We start from the raw sequence: 9,179 nt of genomic DNA on the forward strand, positions 1-9,179 counted from the left end.
ATTTCCAGCCCTTTCCACATGCCCTTTCTTCTGTGGCTGTGTTAAAACCCCCCTGCCTCAGAAGGTGAGAAACTTTGACCCCCTCCCTCAAAGGTGGGAAAACACCATGCCACTTCCGCTGATCTTCTGGGATACACACTCCTGAAGTCCCAGTGGCCACAGAGGCAGTCTGTGTATCCTAGGTCACTCCACCATAAGGAAAGCCACATCAGCCCATATGGAAAGATGGTCTGGAGGGGCCCTGGGACCATATGTACGAGAGGGTGTACTAGGCAGGTTTTGTGTGTGTGTGTGTGTGTGTTGGTTTGGGTTTTTTTTTTTTTTTTTTTTTGAGAAGGAGTCTCACTCTGTTGCCCAGACTGGAGTGCAGTGGCACAGTCTCGGCTTATTGCAACCTCCACCTCCTGGGTTCAAGTGATTCTCCTGCCTCAGCCTCCCAAGTAGCTGGGACTACAGGCAGGAGCCACAATGACCAGCTAAGTTTTGTATTTTTAGTAGAGACAGGGTTTCATCATGTTGGCCAAGCTGGTCTCTAACTCCTGATCTCAAGTGATCCGCTCGCTTCACCCTCCCAAAATGCTGGGATTACAGGTGTGATCATTGCTATAAAGAAATACCTGGGACTGGGTCATTTATAAAGAAAAGAAGTTTATTTGGCTCACAGTTCTGCGGGCTGTACAGGAAGCATAGTATATCTGCTTCTGGGCAGCGGGGTGGGGGATCTCAGGAAGCTTCCAATCATGGCAGAAAGCAAAGCATGGGCAGGCACATCACATGGCAAAGGCAGAAGCAAGAGAGAGAGTGGAGGGGGAGATGCCACACACATTTAAGTGACCAGATCTCACAAGACCTCACTATCATGAAGACAACACCAAGCCATGAGGGATCTGCCCCCATGACCCAAACACTTCCCACCAGGCCCCACATCCACCACTGAGGATTACAATTCAATATGAGATTTGGGTGGGGACACATATTCAAACCATATCAGAAGGAGAGGTGTCCAGCCAGTTTGGCATGCTCATCCACACTGTTTCAGTTCCATCCATGGGCTGACAGAGACCAAGTTCCTGACTCGCAAAGCTGTGAAAGGCAATGAAGATTGTTGTTATTTTAAGCCACTAGGTTTTGGAGTGCTTTATAACACAGCAACAGATAACCAGAGCTCTCTCTTTCTCCCAGTCTCCTTTCCCTCTCTACCCTCACACAATCCCTGAAACCTCACACTCTTCCAGCCTTCTCTTGTCCACTCCCTGTGGGTCCTGACCTACAGCCTTCTCTTGTCTACTTCCTATGGGTCCTGACCTGCAGCCTTCTCTTGTCCATTTCCTGTGAGTCCTGACCTACAACCTTCTCTTGACTACTTCCTGTGGGTCCTGACCTACAGCATTCTCTTGACTACTTCCCCTGGGTCCTGACCTACATACAGCCTTCTCTTGACCTCTTCCTGTGGGTCCTGACCTACCTACAGCCTTCTCTTGACTACTTCCTGTGGGGCCTGACCTATAGCCTTCTCATGACTACTTCCATGTAGTAGTACTACTACTACTACAGGACTACTTCCTACAGCCTTCTCTTGTTCACTTCTTGTAGGTTCTAACCACAGCCTTCTCTTGTCTGTTCCCTGTGGATTCTAATCTACAGTCTTCTTTTGCCTAAATTCTATGGATCCTAATCTTATACTTTCTCTTATTTACGTCCTAAGGATCCTAACTTTATAGCCCTCTCTTTTCTACCTCCTGTGGATCCTAACCCTACAGCTTCCCTTTGTGGAATTTCTGCACATCCTAACCTTACAGTCTTTAATGTCTTATTTCTACAGATCCTAATCTTACAGCCCTCTCCTGCCTAATTCTTACAGATCCCAACCTTATAACCTTCTCTTATCTAATTCCTCCAGAGTTTAACCTTGCAGTCTTTTCTAATTTCTAGAGACCCAAAACAGATAACCTTCTCTTGTATATCTATTATGTACCTTAAAATACCCTAATTAGATACCATGTCCCTCTAGGAGGCTGTCCCTGATGCCCTAACTCCTAACCACACACCTCACTTTCTTAGTCCACTAGCACTGTGTACTCCTCCCATCATTGGACATATTGTCATTGCCTATTTAACTGTTTGTCTTCCTAACCCAGGCAATGGTCAGTTTTGGAAGGAGAAATCTTGCCTATCCACATCATGTTGTATCCCCAGAGGCTAACGCAGTGCCAGGTACAAGGCAGGCAAGTAGTAAACATCTTTCAACTCTTACGTTGAGTTCTTATTTTCTTATTTTAAATTGTTGGGTTGAAACCAGCAAAACGAATTTTTTGGAAGAGCAACCAATGCCATGTTGACTGTGTTTCTTCACTTTTCCCAACTAGCAGTTGGACACCATGTAGATGAGCTCCAGTTCCAAGTCACGGTGAGTGATTTCCCCCCAACCTCCATGTGGTGGCTAGACTGAACCCCACAGATGGGATCTCAGGTATCCAAGAACAGGGGTCCTGCAATGTAACACTTACGTAAGTACTTACATCTAACTAATGTTCTTTGATGAGAAATCTCATGCCTGCCAACAAAAGGCCAAAAGGCTTGCCCAGCACTCACAACAACATCCAAAGCTCAAATTAGAACTGAAGTATTATTTGGTTTTGTAATGATGAGGACATTAGGCAAATTGTATTAAGTAAAAGTGGTGGATATGCCTGAATTCTGTGTTTATTACCACAGGGATAATTCAGCTGCAGACTACAGTCTTCATTGTGTTTGTTTACCAAGTGGGAAGGCCAAGTTAGTACAGATGTGCTTTTAACTTTTAAGTCACCTAAGAAAAAACAGGGGTGCTATTCTTCAGGACTTGGAGGGTAAATTAAGATAGTTATTTTATTTCTCTTCTCATTTCCCCTCAATCCAATGAATCTGTCTAATTTTAGTTTAGACAGATTGGAGAAATAAACATTATCACACGAAAAAATGGCTCCAAAAGGCAAATAGCATCACTACCCAAAATATCCACACATCCATGTTTAAATCTGTGGGTAGAATTTAAACATTATGAAGCACAGAGGAGCTTTCAAAACTTTTAGAGCATCCAAAGGATGCTTTACATGTTCATATCTCCATCAATTTTTCTATGAGTTTTTGAAACAGGTGGCTTTAAAGGTCAAATCGGGTGGCTTTTAGGAAGTCAAATTAGCCACTAAGAGTTTTTAATGTCCAAGAAAATTCCAACAGCTTCCTTTGAGCATTCTTGAGGCTCCAAAAACTTTAAACCAGCTGACCCAGCTAAATGAATTTGTTGAAGGAACCCAGACCACTCTGTGTTCCTACAGCATATTATCTTTGCTGACAGGGATGGCCCACCCAGCCCTAAGAAAGACCTTTGCCTCTCACACTCTGCAAGGGTCGGGGGTAGGGCAGAAGCCACCAGAAGCAAGGAGAAGGTAGGAAGAAATTCCCTCCCAAAAATGACCACATCATATTAGAATCCAGTCTCAGTCTTCTCAGGCTGTTGGCAGAAGATGCTAAAGGCTATGGTTTGATTGTGGTCCCCAAAATCCACGTGTTGGCAACTTAATACCCAATGTGACTACGTTGAAAGGTAGGACCTTTAGGAAGTGATTAGGTCATGAGGGCTCCACCCTCATGAATGGATTAATATTGTTACCTCAGGAGTGGCTTCCTGATGAAAGGATGAGTGTGGCCCCCTTTCCTTTCTCACACACATGCCCCCTGAGCCAGGTGATGCCTTCTGCCATGCTATGATGCTGCAAGAAGGCCCTCACCAGATGCAGTCCCTTGATCTTGAATTTCCTAGCCTCCAGAATTATGAGCCAAATAAACTCTATTGTTTACAAATTATCCAGTCTGTGGTATTTTGTTATAGCAGCACAAAATGGACTAAGAAGCTGAGGGTAAGGGTTTCTCTAAGCAAACCTAAGCCCTATGTTGATGGCTGTAGAGAGGATTTACTAGGTGTGAGTCCTTCCTCTCTGCCACTTAGGCAGGGACTCCAGCAACCCAGGTGAGATGTGTCCTTTCAAGGTATCATCATCAGTAGACCCATCAAACTGGGTCATTCTGATTTACACCAAAAGCCTTTTCAACTTTTAATGGAAATTTTATATCAAAAGGAATATGAATAATTTTATCATACTCCATGAATAAGCTCTTAGCTGAATTTACCAGTCACTAAAATTAACCACCATAGCTAACTGAACTATACATCATGAAGGCATGTATCTTCTGTCTTCCCTTTCTTCTGCATGAAAAAACTAAACAACTTTTAGATTTTGGGCAATAGGCAGCATAGGATTGGAATCCTGAAGACAGGGCATGAGCACAGGGTGAGCCCTAGGATTTTACCACCTTATTATCTGAAAGAAATTTTCAGGCTGCAATGCAGGGAGGGGAAACCCAAGAAGAGTCTGGTGGTTTGTCTTTGTAGCCACAGAGATCAGAGTTTGAAGAGACCCAAAAAGCCAGAATCTGCAGGGTAGAATACTGAGGAGAAGGAAGCATCACCGAAGGAAAGCTTTGGAAATGAGCAGAGGGGTCTCCTCAAGTCTTGGGCTGAGTAGTGGTACACATATATGTGAGAAGAAACTGCTAGGAAATGAACTACCAGTAATGCATACACAAAATAATCCCCAGAGCTCATACAAAGCTGGGAACAGTTCACGTCCCACCCATCAGAATGGAAATACCTCACAAGACACAGGTCATTGACTAGAATCTTCAGAAGGGTGTCACTTTGGAGTGAAGCTAAATAAGTCTTAGAATAAAGGCTCACTGGCTCTACCTTTTAGAAAGCTTGAAAGCAAACCTGAAATCTGCAGCGTCCTATAGCATAGCCACTAGCCAAATATGGCTGTTTTAAATTAAATGAGATTCAAAGTTTAGTTACTCAGTTGTACTAGCTAAACAGAAAGTGTTCACAAGATACATGTGAGTAGTGGCTATCCTTCTGGACAGATTATAGAACATTTATCAAAATAAGTTCTAAAGGACCCAACTCACTTCGAGTAACTTAGTTGTTCACCATACAAAATATGACTCCATTTAGAAGAATACAACAAAATCCAGCAATTTTCAGTAGCCAATCAAGTATTACCAGACATGCAAAAAGCAGAAAAATACAACTCATAATCAGGTAAAAGAATTCACTCAATAGAAACATACCCTAAATGAAAGAAATAATGAACAACCAGAGAAGGGCATTCAAACAGCTATAATAAACATGTTCTACACATCCCAGAATGTAGAGGAAAACATGAGCATGATAAGGAGACAAATGTAAGACATAAAAAATAATCCAAATGTAACTTCTGGAGATAAATATTACAACATCTGAAATGAAGAATATACTGGATCAAGTTAACAGCAGACTAGACAATTAGAAGAAAATGCCAGTGAACTAGAAGATATAGCAAGAGAAACTATATAAAATGAGATACATAGAAAAGGACATTTAAAAAGTTAATAGTATTAATGGCTTGTGGGACAATATCAATGGGTTTAATATACACTTAATTGGAATCAAAGTGAGGAAGAAAGAGATAAGGAAAAAAATTCAAGAAATAATGGTTGATTTTTTCCAGATTTGGTGATATAGTTTGGATGTCCCCTCCAAGTCTCATGTTAAATTGTAATCCCCAGTGTTGGAAGTGAGGCCTACTGGGAGGTGATTGGATCACAGGCCAGATCCCTCATGGCTTGGTGCCATCCTCACAGTAGAGTGAGTGAGTGAGTACTCATGAGATCTGGTCACTTAAGTTTGTGACACCTTTCCTCCCCAACTCGTTCTTGCTCCTGCTCTCGCCATGTGATGTGCCTGCTTACCTTTTGCTTTCCACCATAATTGTAAGCTTCCTTAGGCCTCCCCCAGAAGCCCTGCAGACGCTGGTGCCATTCTTCCTTTACAGTATGCGGGACTATGAGCCAAATAAACTTCTTTTCTTTATAAATTACCTAGTCTTAGGTATTTCTTTATAGTGATGTAAGAATGGTATAACACAAATTTGGTAATAAATATATACCCAGAAATCCAAGAGGTTCAACAAATGCTATGCAGAATAAATCTGAAGACAACCATGCTAACCAGTGATTAAGAGAAAAATTTTAAAGCAGCTCGAGGAAAAGAAGACATATTACATTCAAAAGATCAAAGATAAGAATCACAGCAGACCTATCACCAGAATCTATGCAAGTAAGAGGACAGTGTGGCAACATCTTTAAAGTATTAAAAGAAATACTCTGTCAATGTATAATTGTTTGGCCAGCAAAAATGTCATCCAAAAATAAAGATTAAATAAAATCAGACAAAAAATTCTAGGACAACTTATCTCTGGAAGATATGTACCTCAAGAAATATAAAAGTAAGTTATTTAGGCAGAAGGAAAATGATATCTGATGGCAAGCTGAGAATCTGAATATACACTAGAGATAAAGATAATTGTTTAAAGCAAAAATAATGTCAATGCATGTGGGATTTATGTAAACAGAAGTAAAATATATGTCAACAATAGCACAAGGGATAAAAGGAGGTAGACAAAAATATTGTTGTAAGGTTTTTATAAGAAGTATGATAATATTATTGGAAGGTTGTTTTAAATTAAGGATTAAATTGTAAATTCTACAGCAACTACAAAACAAACAAACAAACAAACAAAAAAAAAACCCATGAGATTAAACCAACAGTGGAGTGAAATGAAATTATAGAAAATAATGTTTCCAAAAGAAGATAGGGAAAGACAGAAAAAAGAAACAAACAGGATATGAGACAAATATCAAGATGGTAGATTTAAATCCAAAATAGATAACTATATTAAATATAAATGAAAGACAAAGATGGTCTGATTGGATTGAAAAAGAAAAACCCAATTATAACCTGTCAATAGACATTCAAATTCAATGTAAAGTCACAAACAGTTTTAAAAGTAAAAGCATAGAAAAAGATATATTGTGCTAACGCCAATAAAAATAAAACTAACTTGCGTGCATCAGAATTGAACAAACAGGCTTCAGAGAAACAAATATTACAAAGAGTGAAGGTGATAATATAGTTGTAGGGGTCCTAAGTAAAAACAAAGCTTCAAAATACATGAGGCGAAAACTTATAAACTGACAAGGATAAATTTTAAAAATTGTACTCAAAGTGTATTAGTCCATTTTTGCACTGCTATAAAGAAATACCTGAAGGCTGGACGCAGTGGCTCATACCTGTAATCCCAGCACTTTGAGAAGCCAAGGCAGGCAGATAACTTGAGGCCAGGAGTTCAAGACCAGCCTGGGCAAGATGGCCAAACTCCATCTCTACTTTAAAAAAAAAAAAAAATGCAAAAATTAGCTGGGTGTGGTGGCATGTGCCTGTAATCCCAGCTACTCAGGAGGCTGAGGCACAAGAATCGCTTGAACCCAGGAGGCAGAGGTTGCAGTGCGCCAAGATCATGCCACTACACTCCAGCCTGGATGACAAAGTGAGAGTTCGTCTCAAAAAAACAGAAAAAAAAATAAAAAAGATATACCTGAGACTGGGTAATTTATTTTTTAAAAAAAGAGCTTCAATTGGCTCATGGTTCTGCAGGCTGTACAGGAAGCATAGCAGCTTCTGCTTCTGGAGAGGCCTCAGGAAGCTTCTAGTCACAGTACAAGGCAAAGGGGAACAGATGTCTCACATGGCAGGAGAAGGAGCAATAGAAAGTTTGGGGGTAGGTACTACACACCTTTAAACAATCAGATGTCATGAGAATTCACTCACTAGCCCAAGAACAGCATCAAGGGGATGGTGGTAAACTATTCATGAGAAACTGCCCCCATGATCCAATCACCTCCCACCAGGCCCCACCTGCAACACTGGAGATTACAATTCAACATAAGATTTGGTGGGAACACAGATCCCAACCGTATCACAAAGATTTCAACATCAGTCTCTTAATAATTGATACAAGTAGACAGAAAATTAGTAATGATACAGAAGACTTGAAAAATACCATTAACCAACTTGATCTTATTGACATTTATATAGCACTTCAACCAACATCATAAAAGTATTCTTTTCAAGTGCACATAGAATATTTACCAAGATAGGCCATATTCTGGGGCATAAAGCAAATCTCAGTAAATTTTAAAGGGTTCAAACAATACAAAGCATGTTCTCTGACCAAAAGAAAATTAAATTAGAAATCAATAGCAGAGATGGAAGGGCAGAGCAAGATAGCAGAATAGAAAGCTCACTGATCATCACCCCTGCAAGGACACTAATTTAACAACTATCTACACAGAAAAAACACCTTTCTAAGGACCAAAAATCAAGTGAGCACTCATAGTACCTGGTTTTAACTTCATATCCCTGAGATAGACATTGAAGAGACAGAAAAAACCGTCCTGAATTGCCAACACCACTCCTCCTCCACCCCTGGCAGTGGCTTGGCACAGAGAGCCTCTCTGGGCCCTGGGGGAGGAAGAACATAACAATCGTGAGGCACTGAATTTCGGGCTATTCTGTTAGAGCAGAAAGGAAAACCAGACCAAACACAGCTGACACCCACCCACAGAGGAAGCATTTAAGCCAGCCCTAGCCAGAGGGGAATTGCCTACCCCAGCAGTCCAAACGTGAGTCCCTGCAAACCTCACTACTGAGGGCTACACTACAGTGTGTCTCCAAGTAAACTTGAAAGGCAGTCTATGCCATAAGGACTGCAACTTTTAGGTGAGGCCTGGTGCTGAACCAGACCCAGAGACAGTGGACTGGGGGAGCTTGAGACATACTGAGAAACCAGTATGATAAAGGGATCAATTTAGCAAGAGGATGTAACTGCTTTAAATATACATGCACCTTTTTTTTCTTTTTTTTTGAGTTTTGAAAATTCTTTATTTTTGGCAATGATGACCCACTTGCCCTCACTGAAAACAAAGTTTGGTAATAAGAATCTTTGTTATGGACTCAAGTTCTGAGCCAGACAAGACACCCACCATCCCTGAGTCAAACTAAACCAATCCAGACCACTGCACTGGTATTGGCAATGGCAGTTGAAGGCTTGGGGAGTCCCAAGTTCTTAAAGTTGAAGTTTTGAGGATGCTGGTGAAGGTGGAGGGAGTGTTGGAGGTAAGTAGGAGCTTAAGACATGTCCATTCATTCAATCATTAAGTGCTAAACACCTGCTGTACAGCAGGTCGTGTTCTCAACAGAGTTG

At 41.0% G+C, this 9,179-nt stretch overlaps 1 non-coding gene across 1 annotated transcript; it reads left to right on the forward strand.

The window, feature by feature from the left end:
- The first annotated feature begins 8,861 nt into the window (after positions 1–8,861).
- LOC117082906 lies at positions 8,862–8,946 on the forward strand. The gene has a single exon (XR_004436831.1). It is a non-coding gene; the product is annotated as a small nucleolar RNA SNORD103/SNORD85 (small nucleolar RNA).
- Positions 8,947–9,179: the final 233 nt, after the last annotated feature.

This window comes from Trachypithecus francoisi, unplaced genomic scaffold (genome assembly GCF_009764315.1).
Source record: "Trachypithecus francoisi isolate TF-2019V2 unplaced genomic scaffold, Tfra_2.0 Lachesis_group9, whole genome shotgun sequence".
Lineage (NCBI taxonomy): Eukaryota > Metazoa > Chordata > Mammalia > Primates > Cercopithecidae > Trachypithecus > Trachypithecus francoisi.